We start from the raw sequence: 18,891 nt of genomic DNA, 5'->3' as shown, positions 1-18,891 counted from the left end.
GTTTCCATAACACAGGATGGCTGCGCCCACAGCAGAGGCTGAGTTCCCATAACGAGCCTTAAAGAGCAATCAGCAGGGCCTGAGGCTGCACCCCCACCTGGGGGCTTGATGGAGGACCTGAGGCTGCGCCTAGCACTGGGCCAGGGGACCTGAGGCTGTGCCCCCCGCCCAACGGGGCTTGAAAAGGGTGAGGCCGCCAGGTCTGGATCTCACCCAATAGGAATGGGGCTGGCTGTGGCTGGGTCTCACGCAATTTTGGGCAGGGACTTGACTCTGGGTCCTGTGGCAGGCCCCAGACTCTGACAGGAGGAAGATTTTCATATACATTTTACTAATTTTCTTTCATCTCTGACACTTCTATTATAGAGAAAGGGCAAATAGCAATATTAAAATATTTCCTCTAATTAATCCCCTTTTAATGTGCATGAATTTTGTGCACTGGGCCACTAGTAATATTATAATTCTAAGGCAAGTTGCATATGGTCTGAAAGATCTATTTCATAAATTCAATTAAAATATCTGCGGTCCCCCCCCCCGACTATTAAAATAATACATATCAGATGTGTCCCTAAAAGAGTGGAAAGCACACTAGAGAATTTAGAGAGAGAGGCACTTGGTTTAGAATCACCCCCAGCAGTAGCTAGCTTTGTCACTGAGTCATTACCTATATGTGGCCGATGATTCTCTATTACAGGTGTACTGTAAGATGTGAAGTGACAGCCCAACACTTTATAGCAAACAATAATGATTATAACAGATTTTACAGACTTCACAGTGTTCTAAGAATTCTTTGTATTCAATAAACTTGTATATGCTCCAGCACACTAGGGACATGATCAGCATGTACAATGTTACCTATCAGGCTTAAGACACAAGATCTAATGCAGATTATCAGCTTGACCACATTCCTCCCAGCAACTTATTTTTTCTAATTCCCTTCAAAGTTAATGTAGAAAGAGAAACAAAGTGTCCCCAAGAATCTTTTTGCACTTGGTAGGCAAAAAATATAAGACATAAGTTATGTAACCCTCAGCAAGTTCTGTGGCTAAGTTTGTAGCATTTGGTAACCTCTAATTTGCATGTGCTTTCTTTGGATTTTTGTCTGTCCAACTTTGTCTGGGTTTGGAACATCATCTTCAGAGGTCAAACAGGTTGGAGCCATACCCGTTCACACCTACTTTTATTTTTCACACAAAATGCCCCAGTGAAAACTGTAGGGATTTATGATGAGTAAGCAGAAGGTCTTCTTCCTCTGCTTCATTTGATCCAAGATTTGAAAACACTAAGTGATGTGATTAGCCATGAGAATGGGTTGCTATCCATAAAAATAAGTTATACCCTAAAGAAGGCAAAGTCTCTGACTGTGTTTATGAAAGAACCCTCAGTGAAATGTTTTTTGGCAATATTATCATTTTTGTATGTATATGTGTTTATGGTAGCCTGGTTTTTGATTGATTTTTTTATATTTAATTTATGCCTTTGTGTCCTGTAATGGCTAAAATAAACATATCTTTTATTTCCTTTGAGATTGCCAAGAGTTACACATCAGATACTTACTGCTAATTAGTTCCATAATAAAGAGTAAAGTTGTTCTGCAAACTCTGCTGGACAAGTGAATGAAAGTAAAAAACAAAAACTCAAAACTGCTTTCTTCTGAATATGAAATAAAACTATAGTTATGTGTGCTTAGGTAATCAGAGAGAAAACCTGGGCATTTCACTCCATGTTAAGCCTGTGCTTTGGTTCCACTCATTTTATTTAGAACAGTTGCATACTTAGAGAAGTGAATAAAACCTATATTTTCTCTCAATCAATTAGTCCATTATAACTTTTTGCAGATTCATATAATTACCTCAATTATTTTAATTTATTTAAATATATACATGTATATATCACTTTTTTAAAAATATTTTATTGATTTTTTACAGAGAGGAAGAGAGAGAGGGATAGAGACTTAGAAACATCGATGAGAGAGAAACATCAATCAGCTGCCTCCTGCACACCCCCTACTGGGGATGTGCCCGCAACCAAGGTACATGCCCTTGACCGGAATAGAACCTGGGACCCTTGCGTCCGCAGGCCGACGCTCTATCCACTGAGCCAAACCGGTTTCGGCTATATCACTTTTAATAGCTAAAAGTATTCCTAAAGATAGACATTATAAGATTAATTTTTTCAGATCTGTGCATTATTACTTTGAAATCTAAAGATACTTTGGATGTACTGCCAATAGAACTCATGATCTCTTATTCAGGTGTATTCTTAAATATGATACTGTAGCACTTGGTGTGCATAATATTTAACGGACAAATAAAAAATAAATAATTTGTACAAAAGTACTTTTTCTCTTGGGAGTGACAAATAATATTTTATAAACATATTCCACATACAACTTTCAAAAATTAACTCACGTCATGTCATTCATTGCTATTCACTTTTATTGTTTCTTTTTCTACCCAAAAGCTTTGGTGGGACTTTCTATTTATCTGTGAGATATCTATGTACTCCAAGTCTATGCCAAAGTCCCTAATAGTTCATCATATGCTACATCCCCTTGCTCCCATCTCTCTGAACAAAAGTAACTTTTCCTGGGCCCCATTCCCTTAGGGATCCATCCTGATAAAGTGGTTATGAATGGCATATCCCACTCATGAATAACATATGCACGTTTATAGATTTCTGAAGTTAGTGACTTTATTTAGGAAGTGGGCATACATTTTAAACACTTTTCAGGTCTGTTGAAAAGAATTTTGAGCAGGTAAGCTGTTTATTATTTTTAGAGTCATATTCTATTATGTAGCTACTTGGCACTTACTATGCACGGGTCTACTCTGAAGGGAACTGACATAAATACTGTGTACAGGGTAGGATAGTTTTCCAGAACTACTTGGCTACTGTACCCAAATAATCAATGTCTGAATAACAGGAGACACACATCACATGGACTTGGGACTTAGGCAATGTTTATACAAGGGTTTCTGTGTTTCAGGGAGGAAAAGGATGATGTATACATGGCTGGTACTTTAAAGGAACACCAGCCTGTCTAGCCACTCACTTAGCATGGTATGCTGGCCAGCCAGTGGGGAGACTTCCAGGTATTCATTGGTCTGTCCTTACGTAAGCACTGAATCAACTTTTGGCCGGGCAGTGCCAAAACAGCAAGAAGATCCTGGAGGCTGTCTCCTCCATAGAGTCTGATTTGTACGCAAAATTAAGAAGACACGTATTAGAGGTAACTAATTCCAATCTTTTTTGAGAATTGGAGAGGATAAGGGATCATTTTAAAAAATATATTTTTATTGATTTCAGAGAGGAAGGGAGAGGGAGACAGAAACATCAATGATGAGAGAGAATCATTGATCAGCTGTCTCCTGTACACCCCCCACTGGGGGTCAAGCCTGCAACCCTGGCCATGTGCCCTGACTGGGAATCCAACCGTGACCTCCTGGTTCATAGGTCAATGCTCACTGAGCCACACCGGTCAAGCAAGGGTACATTTGTTTAAAAGAAGAACTGAACTTGAAAAGAGTGGTGCATTAGGAGGAGAGAAAGCCTGCAAAACAGTGCAGACTTAGTTATTCTAGGTCTCACTTCTGGTTTAGATTCCACCACTGTGATGATCTAAATGTACTCGTGAATATTCACCATCCCACTCTCTCTCATTCTCCTCATTCTACCTCAGACCATCTTTTCCCCTTTATTTTTAATGCCAATGTTCTCAAATAGCTAGATGTTCTCTTAAAATAGTTCTCATCTTAGCAGGCTGATTGTTGAAATAAAATAACTATTGTCCATCCAGCCATGGACAATCAAAATCTGTAGAAATGATATTGGATCCCAGGACTTGAGTCTCTGGTAAATACTTAAGGCTCCCTTTCTAAAGGAAAGGGATGGATCTCTCCTAAAGAGCTTCTAAGTTTATATTAAAGATTTAAAGAATACACTAGCAAATTAAAAAATAATAAACACCCTCCATTTTCCGTCTTCACTTCATACAATCCCATGCTGCATTTACTCATCACATCCACCTCTCATCCTTGTCTAATGGGTCTTTTGGGTTTCTCCTGATAAATCACCTCCCAATTTTGTTCTCATTCTCCTTTGTCCTAGCCCCTGCTTTCTTCGATTAAAGCCCATCCCAAAGGCCATAAAAGCTTTCCTAGGAGTCACTGTTCTCAGAAAGCCTTTTCATTTTAAAAAACAGTCTATGCTCTGATGGTCTAGCAGCCTATGTGGTTCGTTACTTGCCTATGAACTACTTTATAATAATATGGTGAGAGTACCTAAACATGAGCTTTGTATATTGAAGGCATTGTTTTAGTGCTAGACAAATGTTATTTAATCCTCCCAGAAATTATATGAGGTAGAGTTTTTATAGAAAATGAGGGGAAGAGACCAGGAACCTCCCCAGCAGCTGGGGGTATGCCCATGCTCTTGACCACTTTATATGCCCCTGTGAAGATCCATCCTCTATAAATACTATATCTTCCATAGTACCCAGCAGGAAGTGGTGTCTGTGTTAATAAATAGCGACTAACGTAATGTCAAAGTTAAATAGCAGTTATGCTTGAATAGCATATCCTCATAATACTTCACAGTGACCTTGAAATCTGGAAGGAAATAGGAAAGAGTGACCACAAAAATTGTACGGAATTCTCTATATCATCATATTCAGATGGTATCTGGGTGTTCTAGAATAGGCAGATTGATTAGGTCTTAGCTTTCCAGGCATTTCTACTTAAGTTTATATTGCAGATACAATATTTATATTAATTTTTAATTCCTAATGTCATCTTACGCAAGAATCCAGAAGGGTGCAGGATGGGAGACAAAAACAGAAGCGATGAGAAGATAATTATATGCTCAGCCACACCAGAACAATTGCTCCAAGACCTGATATAGAGAGAAGGATGCCAGGAATCATGAAGTAAGAGACAGCTTCCGAGTTAAGTGGCTAACCACAGAAAACTGCATGTAAACCAATTAGCCCTTGAGAGAGACACAGAATCCACAAACACACAGCATGCATTTTTTAACCACTTACCTGGGAAAGAGAGATAGTAATTGCAAAAATGAGATCACCAAAGCACTTACATTGTGACCATATCAGGAGATTCTGGCAAAGTGCTAATGGTGCCAAGAATAAAACATAAAAATACAAAAGTGGGTGATTACATGCTCCAAATGAATATCCAATTTACAGACTAGCCTAAAAATATATTTTTTTTGCCCAATTTAAGTTCAATGATATTTTCAGCACTACGATAGCACAAAAACAATGCAAAACAAAACAATATTTCTGTCTTTCTCTCATCCTTTCCTCTCTTCCTCTCGACTCATGCACACCCAGGAGAAAACACATGTATAGCATAGGTGTGGCTATATATGTAAGAAGGTATTCTGTGCATCCATCTATTCTATATAAAAGTTTCAAAGTGGATAATAAAACAACTTGTGAAATGAAAGAAATCCAAACATTTGACTTGCCTTTCTATTTCCTTTGTATTATTGAGTTTATTACAAAATGAATTAACAGTATAGTACTTTAACATTAATAAGGAAAAGAGCACAACTTGCTATCATTATCAGCATAGAAATTGCTACCATAAATTTTTTCTTTCTTGACTCCGTCTTTACAAGCCCAGTATCATTTAAAGGATGATTCAATTCATACTTCCTTTTACTTTAAAAATATTTTAAAATACTTACCACATTTTCTAAAGCTTTCTATTTTTGGTTTCAAGAAAGTTCACACTTGAAACCAAGCAGTTATATGTCATTTTTAAATGCTATTTCAAAAGAAAATTCTAAAGTGTTGGAAATCTATTAACACTGGTTAAGTAGCAATATATAATAAATGAAAAGAAGGGAATTATTTTATGCAGAAGAAAAAAGGGTCTATGAGTTATCCAAAATACACAGTGTTGTAGTCGGCTCTATATGTTGTTTAAAACTCAACCAAATTTGCCTTTTAGTATTTACCTATGATAATTAGTTTTCTTTAGCAACTTCCTCTACATATACCACTGAGTATAGGAAGTAGGGATTAAATATGTCTATTCCAATTGATTCATAAACCATAATATATTTTTATATTTAAGCCCATTTTGACTTAGACAATGTAGTCTTTGATTTACAAATAATTCTGCATGGGGAAAAATATTTAGATACAACTTAACACAAAGAGAAAATGACAAAAACATTTTTAATTGTACATAAATTTTATGGGAAAAGATCAAATTATACTTTAAGCCACTAATGAAAGATTTAAAATATGATTTTGTATTCTAAGGTATTTTGTTATTCTTATTGTTGTTTTGTTATTTTAGAACTGTACTACAGGAGAGGTTTTAAAGGAAATTAATTTTCTAAGAGAATAAGTAAATTAGATAGTTTTTTAAAATATAAATACAGTAGGTCATCACTTTATAAATAAATTATTTTGATAAAGCTCATTTGTAAGTTAATAGTTTGAAAGTTGGTGCACATGCATACAGAGATAGCAAAGTTGGAAACATTTGCCAAATTTGGCATATTAGAACTAAAAATTAGTGAAAAAGGATACTGTAAAAGCAGCATTTTAGTATTTATTTCTAAATTAATGGACTCCTTTGCTATCCTATGTAGAAGTGGCTGGATAAATATTTTAAAGTTTATGTCAAGCGGGATGTTAAATACAAGAATAATCTGAAAAATAATATCCACATGGTGATGATATTTGTGTGGGAAAAAAACAAATCCAAATAAAACCACATATTTATTTATATGTATAAATACATATGTGACAGAATAACACTTCAGAATATTAATTTGTTGGTTTTTCTATACTTACCTTTCTCTTACTGGTACCCCCAGGGCACGCTAAGCCCATAGGGAAGCAAAAGCAGAAATTCAAAGAAACTGTTGATCTAAGTCTAAGAAAGATTTGGGTTCATAATCAAAGAGACAATTTTTCTGCTCACAAGTCTAGTTAAAATGGGTTCAAGGAGAAAGGAGCAGGAAGACTGGAGTCTTCAGTTGGGAAGGAGTAAGCTTCTTCGTAGCACCACAGAGAAGAGTTGAAGGGCTTTGGGCTACACTTACGCTAATGTTGAGAGCCGACCCTGTCATCCATCTAGTGGGGACATTTCTAAGTCCCTGATCACAGAGTCAGAGCAGTGGACACCATGTATGGGGATGGCCAGGGGAAAAAAAGTGTCCAGAATCAGTTAAGTATTTTGTAAAGATTTGAAGCCAGGGGAAAATGTGTGGGAAAAGGCCTAAAAGGAAATACACCAAAGGATGGTCTTTACATCTAAGGCATTTTGTAGAATCGAGGGAGGAGGGAGTCAAGGAGAATTTTTACAACAACAACAAAAAATATGCATTTAGCATTTTCTGTGATTCAAATAATTTTGAATCATTGATTTGACTTTCACAAAACAGGGAAAGAAATTGGAATAAAATATTTTAAAAATGTTCTCAATAGCTGATGACTTTTGCAAATGGGGAAGTTTAGAAAGTGTTAGGGGACTGAATGTCTGAATCTGCCCCACATTTATAGGTTGAATTCCTAACCCTTCAGGTAATGGTATAAGGTGGCGGGGCCTTTGGAAGGTGATTAGGACATGAGAGTGGAGCCCTCATGCATGAGATTAGTGCCTTTATGAGGCCCCAGAGAGCGTGCTCAGCCCTCCTGCCAGGTGAGCACACAGCAAAATGACAGCAGCCTCTGAATCAGCAGTCAGGCCCTCACTAGACATCAAACCTGCCAGCACTTTGGTCTTGTACTTCCCAGATTCCAGAACTGCGAAAATAAATTTCTGTTGTCTATTATCCAACAGTCTATGGTAGTTTGTTATGGTCGTATGAACAGACAAAGACAGGAAGCATATGAACATTTTTACTGAGATTCTAAATGCTTCTTCTGAGTGGTGCCAAGAGAATTATAAGTTGTATTAGTCATGTCAAAATGCAGGGTGTCCCAAAAATTGCATACACACTTTGAGTAATTATAAAGGCAGTGTTTATTAAAATACATTTCATTTTCAAAATGTAACAGCTATTAGCTTTTAGAGTGTGATATTTTTGGGGACACCTTGTATATTAATTTTTTTTCCATTGATATATTCATGTCATTAATCACTAATATATATAATACTAGAGGCCTGGTGCATGAAATTCATGCATGATGGGGGGGTCCCTCAGCCCAGCCTGCACCCTCTCGCAATCCGGGACACCTTGGGGTATGTCCGACTGCCAGTTTAGGCCCGATCCCTGCATACCTAAACCAGCAGTCAGACATCTCTCTCGCAATCTGGGACCACTGGCTCCTAACCGCTCGACTGCCTGCCTGCCTTAACGCCCCTAACCACTCTGCCTGCCTGCCCATCACCCCTAACCACTCTCCTGCCTCCCCATCACCCGTAACCGTTCACCTGCCTGCCTGATTGCCCCTAACCACCTCTGCCTCTGCCCTTGTCACCGTGGATTCATCCGGAAGGACGTCCAGAATGACGTCTGGAAGGTCGTTGGACTGTCCAGTCTAATTAGCATATTATGCTTTTATTATTATAGATATTTGCCAGACATAATTTAGATTGATTTGGGAAATATGGGAAATGTAGCCAAAATTGAAAGGAAAAATGGAAGTATGAAGGTGACTAGAAAGGGTTGTGTTTATAACAACTGATATTTATTGGCATTTAGTGAGCATTTTCTGTATGTCAGACACTAAATTTAGCATATGTGACTTAATATAATTCTTCAAAACAACTTTATGAGATAGTGCTATTATTACGCCATTTTAAAAATTAGGCAATTGAGAGATAAACAAATTAAGCAACCTGTCTAAGGCCACAAAGCAGGTAAGGGGTGAAGGAGAGAGGTGAACCTAGAAAGTCTAATTCTAGAGGCATACTTCTAGCCACCATATCGTACTTCCTTCAGTGTGTGTGATAAATGTTTGGAAAGAAGAAATTAATTCAGATGGGATATGGAAAAACAAAAGAAAGTGAAATGTATACAAAAAATGGTACAGCCCTAGCCTGTTTGGCTCAGTGGATAGAGTGTCAGACTGCGGACTGAAGGGTCCCAGGTCCGATTCCACTCAAGGGCACATGCCTGGGTTACGGGCTCGATCCCCAGTAGGGGGCGTGCAGGAGGCAGCTGATCAATGATTCTCTCTCATCATTGATGTTTCTATCTTTCCCTCTCCCTTCCTCTTTGAAATCAATAAAAATATATTTTAAAAAAAGAAATGGTATATTAGGGAATTAATTTTGGATAACAGAATTCCTTAAATGGACACTAGGTGGCAGTGGTGGACCAGAACAGTTTATTTTCCAGAGCAAGAGGGTTCAACAATAGGCCTCAGGGTGATTATGGAATGGTGAAACTGTACAACCTCATTCAAATGGATGGGATGTTTATAAATCAAATGTGACTTAAAGGGACATATCCAATTATGACTTAAGACAAATAGGGAGTATCATCTATTAACATCCTCATTAATTTCTTCTATAAAACTTAAAGTTTGCCACTGCAATTAATAATACCATCTTGATAAGGACATAATCCTAAACCAATTATCATGTATATATCATTTGGTAGAAAAAGACTCCATCTTTTTCTCCAGGGTCATTATAAAAAAGATGATGATGCAATGCAAGATTAAAGTAAAATGGTGTTTATTAGAAATTAGTGTGGCATCATGCTAAAAATCACATGATATTTAGAGTATGATTACTAAACCCTATTATGCATAACCACTCTGACCCCATGACATTCCTGAGAAATAAATATTCAAAAGAGGCAAACACAAATGATAAAGTTTCTCATCCCCTTTGTTGTGGGTTACGGGACAGCTTTTACCCCCAATTTTAAACTTGCTGGAAAATTGGGCATGCACACATGATTGGGCTCAAAAACTAAGTGAAGAATCTGCCCTTGATTAGGCCACTATTCTTACCACCAACTGGTTTCCAAAATGAAGTAAGTTTATCTAAAAGTCTAAATTCCTCCTGGCCTGTATAAGCAAATGAGAGCTCAGGATAATTGGCCTGCATTTCAATCTTAATAGGAAAAAAATTTGTTAGTTGCTTCAGTTATTATAAAACATTTAAATATTTCTGAAAATATATAGGTCTGTGAATCTTCTTTTTCAATGATAAATTTTATGAAATCTAACTACAGACCATATATTTCCAGTAAAAATTTAGATCCCATACAATATGTACGATAGCCTATAAGTATAATATACATACCAGATTTTCAAAAATTAGTATAAAAAAACTAATGTGAAATATCACATTAATATTTTACAAAAGGATTAATTATTAAAATAATAATATTTTAATGTGTCGAGTTAAATGAAGTATAGTAGTAGAATTATTTTCACTATTTTTGTAGTTACTATAACATTTATAGTTACCTATATGGCTCTCATTCTACTTATGTTGAACAGTCCTGATCTATGCTATGTTAAGAATTGCTTGGGGAGTTCAACTGAGCTCGGAAGAATTTCACAGAATTATTTTGATCTAACATCCTTGTAATGTTTGACTCCAGAGTTCAACCTCAGAATGAAAAACAATCTGATACATACCATATTCCCCTCTAGTGAAAATATTTTCCTGGTTTTCCACACTCCTTAAGCATAATTTCCCCGACAAATCAAGGCATACAGTATCCACATTAATTCCATAAAACTGATCTCCCTCAACTCTACAGCTGCCCTCCCATCCTCTCAGTTTCCTATGACCTTCTACATAAAGCTTAAACCCTACATCCCACTTCTCCAGAAATCTTATCTTTTTTCCATCCAAGTTTCTAAAAACGCTATGTCTGCCCTCTTTTCCTTCCCCTTCTCCATTGTACACACATCTGCTGATGCTAATTGGCTTCCTTTAGGGTCTCTTAGAGGGAATCAGACATTCTAATCAGCAGAGAGGTTATCATTTGGTCCATCTGGTTCTGAAAACTCTCAGAAGTTACTATCTACTTAATGAAAGACATGTCTCCTCAACTCTGTTAAACTTACAAAGAGGAAAGAAAGAAAACCCATGAGTTCATGCTTCCCTTGCCTCCAACTTGTGGCTCAGGAAAAAAAAAATCAGAATTATTATGGAACACGAGTCAAAAGTTAAACCAAATAGACATATGTATCAGGCAAGGACTGATTTAGAAAGTGTTTTTTGAAGATTAGCATGCAGAGAGGGACAAAGTTAAATGATTTAAAAAAAAAAAACATGCTGTGCAAACTGAAATACTATGTAGCAAATTAAGTTTGAAATTGTTTTAATTGGTTTGTACATGTGGAAACAATAGAAATCCAACAAGAAAATATATCTGTTTAATTCTGAATGCACCCAGGCATTTTATGAATTATTTTATACTAGAGGCCCGGTGCATGAAATTTGTACACGGTGGGGGGAGGTCCCCTTAGCCCAGCCTGCACCCTCTCCAATCCAGGACCCCTTGGGGGATGTCTGACTGCCGGTTTAGGCCCGATCCCAGAGATTGGGCCTAAACTGGCAGTCGGACACCCCTCTAACAATCCTGGACCGCTAGCTCCTAATCGCTCACCTGCCTGCCTGCCTGGTCACCCCTAACTGCCCCCCCGCCCCCCGCTGGCCTGGTCACCCCTAACTTCTCCCCCTGCCAGCCTAATCGCCCCCAACTGCCCCCCTGTTGGCCTGGTTGCTCCCAACTGCACCCCCCCTGCCAGCCTGGTTGCCCTTAACTGCCCCTCCCACTGTCCTGGTCGCCTCTTACTGCCCCCTCCCCCCACTCCCCCCACCCCCCGCTGACTGGGTCACTCCCAATTGCCCCCCTTCCTGCTGGCCTCGTCGCCCCTCACGGCCCCCCCGCTGGCCTGGTCACCCCACACAGCCTGCTGTTCAGTCATTTGATCATCCCTCACTAACCCCCCTACCGACTTGGTCGCCCCATGCAGCCTGCTTGTTCAGTCGTTTGGTCGTCCCTCACTAAACCCCCTGCTGGCTTGGTTATAGGCAGTCATCTTGTGAGGGCATGAGGGTTAATTTGCATATTACCTCTTTATTATATAGATTTAGAATTCCAGGCAAGAGAATATTATAGCTCTTTAGTAATAGCAAATTTATCCTAAAATTAGCTTCTCTTCTCTTTTTCTTTTCCACAGGCCTACCAGGATTTTTTAAAAATTAAAAAATAATTTGCAATAGTTTTCATGTAAATATTTATGTTTATGTTATGCTATTTAGGGTAATCACTCCATTTTCTGATCTTTTTTAAATCAGAAAAAAAATCTAAGTCTAAGATTACCAGTATTTGTTGTTGTTAATTCTCACCCAAGGATATTTTTTCCATTGATTTCTTTTTTTAGAGAGATTGGAAGGGAGAGAGGATAGAGGGAGAGAGAGAGAAACATCAATGTGAGAGAGACATATCAATTGCTTGCCTCCCACATGACTTTGACTGGGGCTGGGGATCCTGCAACCCATGACCAGAAATCAAACCTTCAACCCTTTGGTGCATGGCCTGACACTCCAACCACTGAGCAACACCAGCCAGAATACCAGTATTAAAAAAATATATATATTTAGCCTTTTCTCTAGGCTGATTACTTAATGCTCTATTATACCTACCACTCTGAATATTACCATCAGTGTTCTTTTCTTTAAATTGGGATAAGAATGGTATCTCCTTCATGGGATTGTTGTGATAATTAAATGAAATAATGTGCCTGGCACAGAGATATGCAAACACTGATATTATTATCATCATTTGCATTATCATTATCTGATCCCTTTCAGCATACTTGCATCCCATTTTATTATCAAATAGCAATATGTATTAGAGTAGTTTCCAGCATATGGTGAAGTTACATCATAAGAACTTTTAATTGGCAACTAGAACTCTGCATTGTCTGGAAAAAAGAGAGATGAATAATAATAATATTAATCCATTAGTCCCATGTTTATGTGCACATATAACTGAGCATCCCTGACTATGATTTTAGAATTGAATATATGTATTTTTTATACAATAGACCACTATTTCAGGAGTAAAAACTGTTATTGGGCTAAGTGAAAGATAGCATTTTTTTTTTTTTTTTTTACTCTTTCAATAAAGTGAAATGTATTTTATGGGCAACTGAAGGGATTTTCAAAAGTAATTTTTATAAATGCAGTATTAAGTGCTACTTTCAGAATCTAATTCTGCCATCACATGGGACTATATTAGGTGGGTCAAACCTGCCTGTTGGCAGTTTCTCTTCATTAGCTATGAGTCTCTGAGGTTAGAGTCATCAAGTCTCTTCCTCTCTTACACCGAAGTGAGAGAGAAGCCTGGGAGGCACTTGTAGATGCCTTTGTACAGATTCAAAAAGCACTGGCAACTACCGGGGGTCTTGAATAAGAAGTATGACTGATTTTTTTTAAGACACTAAACTGATTTTTTTTAAATGTTCCTCAAATTTTGTTGCCCTATAACTCTGAATCCAAAGAATCAATTGCCTATATTGCTTTAGTGCAGTGATTTTCAACTGGTGCGCCACAAGAATTTTTAAAGCATTCAATACCTGAGTTATTTAGTCAGGGGCACTGACCCTTTTTCCTTAGATTGTCAAATTAAAAAAAAAAAAAAAAAGCAAACAAAAACAAAACAAAAAAAACGACAACAGCCAACACAACAATGAATGAATCAAAATTATATCTATTTTTTTGTCAGGTCGGCAGAAATATATTTTTTGGTGTGTCGCAAAATTTTAGTCATTTGTTTATGTGTGCCATGAAATGAAAAGTTTCAAAATGCTGCTTTGGTGGGTACAATAGAGAATAAAGTCAATGCTCAATTTGGTATTTTAAGTTCAAGTTTTTGTTGTTATTGTTTTTTTTTTATGGATTTAGAGCAAGATAATATCTACCAAGTTAGTTTTTATGAGAAAAGCAAAACAGGATTTCTAGATTTTTTAATTGTATCCGGGTGGACCCTGAAATTCAAGGCATAGAGCTTTCTTCTCCTATTTTATGAAGAAATACATAATAGGAGGTGCTTTTTTTTCAAATAGAAAATGGCAATAGAAAGCTTTCCCCTCTGAGATTAGGAAATATGGGGCCATAAAAAACAGCTGATTTAGGTGAGGATAAGCCTGCTGCCTCTTGGGTGGGGGTTGGGGAGAAGGAAAGAAAAGATGATAGACTTTCTGATCTGGATTGAGTGAGGGGAAATCAAAGAATATCCAAACTTCTGCTCTGCTTCCCTCTGCTTCATGCAGCATGGTGCCAGGGTGCTGGCTCAGTGCAGGCAGGCCGGAGGGTCCAGATGTACAGCCTTGGGGCAGCGCGCTCCTGGTCTACAGTCTATACGTGACACAGACAAGGTCAGGATGTTCCAGCATAACTATGCAAAGGAGGAAGTAGGTGGCAGAGAATTAAAAGTAAGAATAATGAAGCAAAGTTGAGCATTTCTGCTAACAGGTCACCATGGACCTTTGCAAAGTTGACAGCCCCAAGGAAAGGCCATGATGAAGTCTCAGAGAATCAACGCTGGTCGGGGGAGGGGATCAAAAGTCAGACCCTACCTAGCACAAGTTTGCTGAGCTTCATGGAGTAATCGCTCTGCTTTGCCTGAGAGCACCGACCTTGAGCACCATAATCCACAGGCACTTCAGCCAGCGTATGTAGCAATGACCAAGACCAGTGCCAAGACCCGTCGGATATTCCTCAGTTGGTTAGCAGGACTAGCAGAGGATGACATGTGGCTCCAAGTTCACTTTTCCTTGTCCTCGTGAAATTGCATGCCTTAAAAAAGAGATAAGATATCCAAAATAATTGAGTATTTACCCTGAAGGGACTGAGTTAACCCAAGAGCCTTTTAAATAAAGAGACAAAGTTGCTATTTATCATCAAGTTTCAGGATTTTTGTTTGTTTGTTTTGTTTTCAAATTAGAGAAAGAAAGGATCAAGGTCAAGATGATGTCAATCATAGAACATAACAATGACTATTTTGGCACATATACATTTTAGTGTGTAAATTTTAACCTTGCTCCAGGAGTACCTGAGGGCTGTTCAATCCTCTATCCTACATTATGCAAACCCTACACTTGAACACAGCGCAGTGTAGCCTTCTCTCTCTGCTGGTAAAAGGGTTAGCATATGTTAGAAATTCAGTAGATGAGTCAAATACCATTAAATATTACTTAGAATGTAGAGTGAGACATAGGAGACCTTTATATATGAATCAGATAAAAATAAAAAATAAAAGATATTCTCATAGCAAAAAAGGCCATTTTTTGGATGGCAGTCAATAGGTATCATTTTTCACTGCTATCCCACAAATATCCTTGAAAGGGGAAAACCCCATGACTTGTGACAGCGAGGACTTGGCAGTTAGACATCCCCCTAAACAATGGGCCTGCTTGAGAAGATAATTGACAATGCCACACACTGTGATCATTTATAACCCCAGGGGATTCTCTTGGAATTTATTTTTAGTTATTTGATGACACAACTCTCTTGATCCACAACATTTTGCTCTTCTTTCCCCCACATTCACATCAGACCAACCCACAAAATGAATGCTCAATAAATCATTTCATATTCTTGCCACTTAAAATCGTTTCTGCTTTATTTTTGGTAAATCTCCACTTGTTTGCTATTCAGATGTGCCTTTTATTTTAAGGAGCTAAAGAGGCAAATCATTTTTAATTGCCCTGCAAATATTTACATCCTATACATCCTGTGATTACAGCAATTACACTTATCAGTTTTCCACCCCCTGCTAAAGTAACCACAACATTGTCATGAGGAAATCATGAAGGAAAAAAAAAAAATGCGACAGCAGACTCATTCAACTTTGAGTACAGTGGAAGAAGAAATGCCATCCCTCACTAACTTGAACTGCAAAATTATTTCCCACCCTCAGGAGCAATTGGTCTTTTCCCACCACTGAGGGGCCACCACTGTTGCAGGACTTAACTGTTACCTCGGAAATACCAAAAAAGATTGTTCTGTTACAATGCTGTGTCCTGTAAATACTTGAGTTATGCCTGTAATTGCCCTAAAAGGCATTGCCTGCTGTGCTTGCTTAAGTCCAAGAGCAGTTTGGAAGGCAAGACCGAAAACTTCAATAGCCTTGATTACTGGCTGTTACTTGGTTATGAAGCGACTGGGATAAGAGGCAATAGTTGATATTTGTGTCTCATTATAAAAGAAATGCTTTTGGAACTCTTTCAGGGATGATAATTTAATTCATTCCGATTCAGGTATACATTTAGGCTATTAAGTGTTTCCTCCCACCCCATAAAATGTGTAGCAAGTGCAGAATTTCTTGCTCATGGGTAGACCTTTCTAATAATCTGAGTGTAGGATGAATCTGTATACATTCTGGGCCTTGGAGGTTTCCTGGCCTTTTCCCTGGACTCTTGCTCCTGGGATAGATTACATTTAGAATCTGCAAATAGCAACATCTGTGGCAGGCTGGTTGTGGGGGGGATTGTGAGGTTCCGCACAAGTACATGATGAGGCATGCTTGTGTTTGGTTTGTGTGGAGCAACAGTGACATCCAGTGCTGAGACAGTTGATGTGAAGAGCCTGCAAGAGTAACATTACATCACTTCTTGGTAAATGAACAAATATCATGACAAGGGAAATGTGGTTAAGATGAGTGTCCTCACTAAGAGCTGCTGACAACAGGGGCAGATCATGTTCAAGGTGAGAGAGAACATTCGCGCGGCACATTCTAGCAGAAAGCAGTGTGCAGGCCTCTGTTTCATTTCCAGCCTCACTTCTGAGAAATCAGGCAGTGCCCTGGGGCCCTCAGCACCCTCTCAGTTTATCTCTGGGTACCCCCTCTTCAGTTTTGTCTCTGAGATAGTGGCAGGGCCTTGAACTCGGAGTACTCTGAAAGTGTATCTCTCAGTACTCACTACGTTTATCTGTAAAATGGAGATGGCGACACCATTCCGCTGTTTGACTCTCAATGCCTCAGGCTCAGCATTAATTGATCTGGAGTTAGCCTTTCTCCAGGTGGAAGATGAATCCTTAGAGACATCACTACAGATATAGAAATGACCAACCAGCTTGTAACTTTATTGGGATTGTTGCAGATTTTATTGCGGTCTTCTCTCCAGGGAAACATTCATTTCTCGGTGCTCTTTCTATCACAATCAAGAAGCACTGAGAAAGCCACATGCCAGTCTGTGTATGTCTTCACACCGAATGGGTGACTGCTATATTGCTGCCTGTTTGAAGAAGAGTTATTTTCTGATGCTATAATACAAAGCCTTGTCTATTTATTTGATGTTTACGATAAATAATTCCCTTAAATAACTATTCCTAATCAATATAGAATATATCAAATACCTATTATAAGCAGGCACAGCAGTAGGCCCTCCTCATACATTGTATTTAATGTTTACATTAGCCACATAAAGCAGGTTTTGGCTACACTTTATAGATGAAGAAAATGAAGTTTCAGGGGCTCAGTAATTTTCCCAAGTTCATAAACCTGGGAAGTGGAGATTGCAGGATTTGAACCCAGTCTTTATGGCACCAATGTGCCTTTTCTGCAAATGGAGTACAGAGTCCTGAGTCACATGGATGGAAGTTCAAGGTCCCATAAAGGACATGTACCTGGACTTCTCTATGAGTAAGAGCCTGTGATAGTTAATTTTATGTCAACTTCTCTGGGCCTTGAGATCTCCAGATTGCTGGTTAAACACTGCTTCTGGATGTGTGTGTGAGGGTGTTCCCAAAGAAGATTAGCATTTCAATTAGTAGACTGCGTAAAGCAGATTGCCCTCCCTAATGTAGGTGGGCATCATCCAATCAGTTGAGAGCCTGAAGAAAACAAAAAAGTAGAGGAAGGTTGAATTCATCTCTTCCTAACTTCTGGGCGTGTAACATCAGTCATCTCCTGCCCTCAGTGCTCCTGGTTCTCATACCTTTGGACTTAGAGTGAAAATACATCATTGACTCTCCTGGGACTCCAGCTTGCAGGTAGATAGAAGGCCATGGGATTTCTCAGCCTCCATAATCATGTGAGCCAATTCCTTATAATAAATCTATTTATCTCTCTATTCTATTGGTCCTGTTTCTCTGGAAAACACTGATTACTACAGAGCCTTAGTTCTAGCTATGGTTTTTATATTTAATACTTTTACACGTGTGTCACATATGAACTGCATGTAAATCCAATTAAATTTTAATCTCCTTTACAGCAGTAATGTTAGTTTTATTTTTTCTTTGCCATAGACTTTACCACAATTTTAGACACATGTCATTTCCTCCTTTTATATTTGTTTACAATAGAAAAATTAACCAAAAATGGCCTTACCCTCAAATTTTTATTCCTCTCATTCTCTTTCAAATGCTTTATAAAAGCAGGGGGTGGGAAGTGTGTAAAGACAGTCTTTTCAATGAATGGTGTTAGCAAAACTGGACAGACACATGCAAAAAAAATAACCCCACAATGAAATTGGACCACTATCTTATACCATATGAAAAATAAACTCAAAATGGATTAAAGACTTAAATGTTAGACCTGAAACTATAAAAATTCTAGAAGAAAACATAGGCAGTAAACTCTGACATTGCTCTTAGCAATATCTTTCTGGATATATCTCCCTGAGTATAGAAAGCAAAAGAAAAAAATAAACGAATGAGACTACATCAAAATAAAAAGTTTTTTTTTTTGCACAAGAAGGAAACCATCAACAAAATGGAAATACAACCTAGTAATGGGAGGAGATCTTTGCAAATGATACATCTGATAAGAGATTAATATCCAAAATATATAAGAATCCCATACAACTTAGCACACACAAAATATCCAATTTAAAAAATGGTCAGAGGACCTGAATAGATGTTTCTCCCAAGAAAACCTACCCAAGGCCAAGAGACATGAAAAGATGCTCAACATCACTAA

This window comes from Eptesicus fuscus, chromosome 17 (assembly GCF_027574615.1).
Source record: "Eptesicus fuscus isolate TK198812 chromosome 17, DD_ASM_mEF_20220401, whole genome shotgun sequence".
NCBI lineage: Eukaryota > Metazoa > Chordata > Mammalia > Chiroptera > Vespertilionidae > Eptesicus > Eptesicus fuscus.
Note: the sequence above shows the minus strand (reverse complement) of the source record.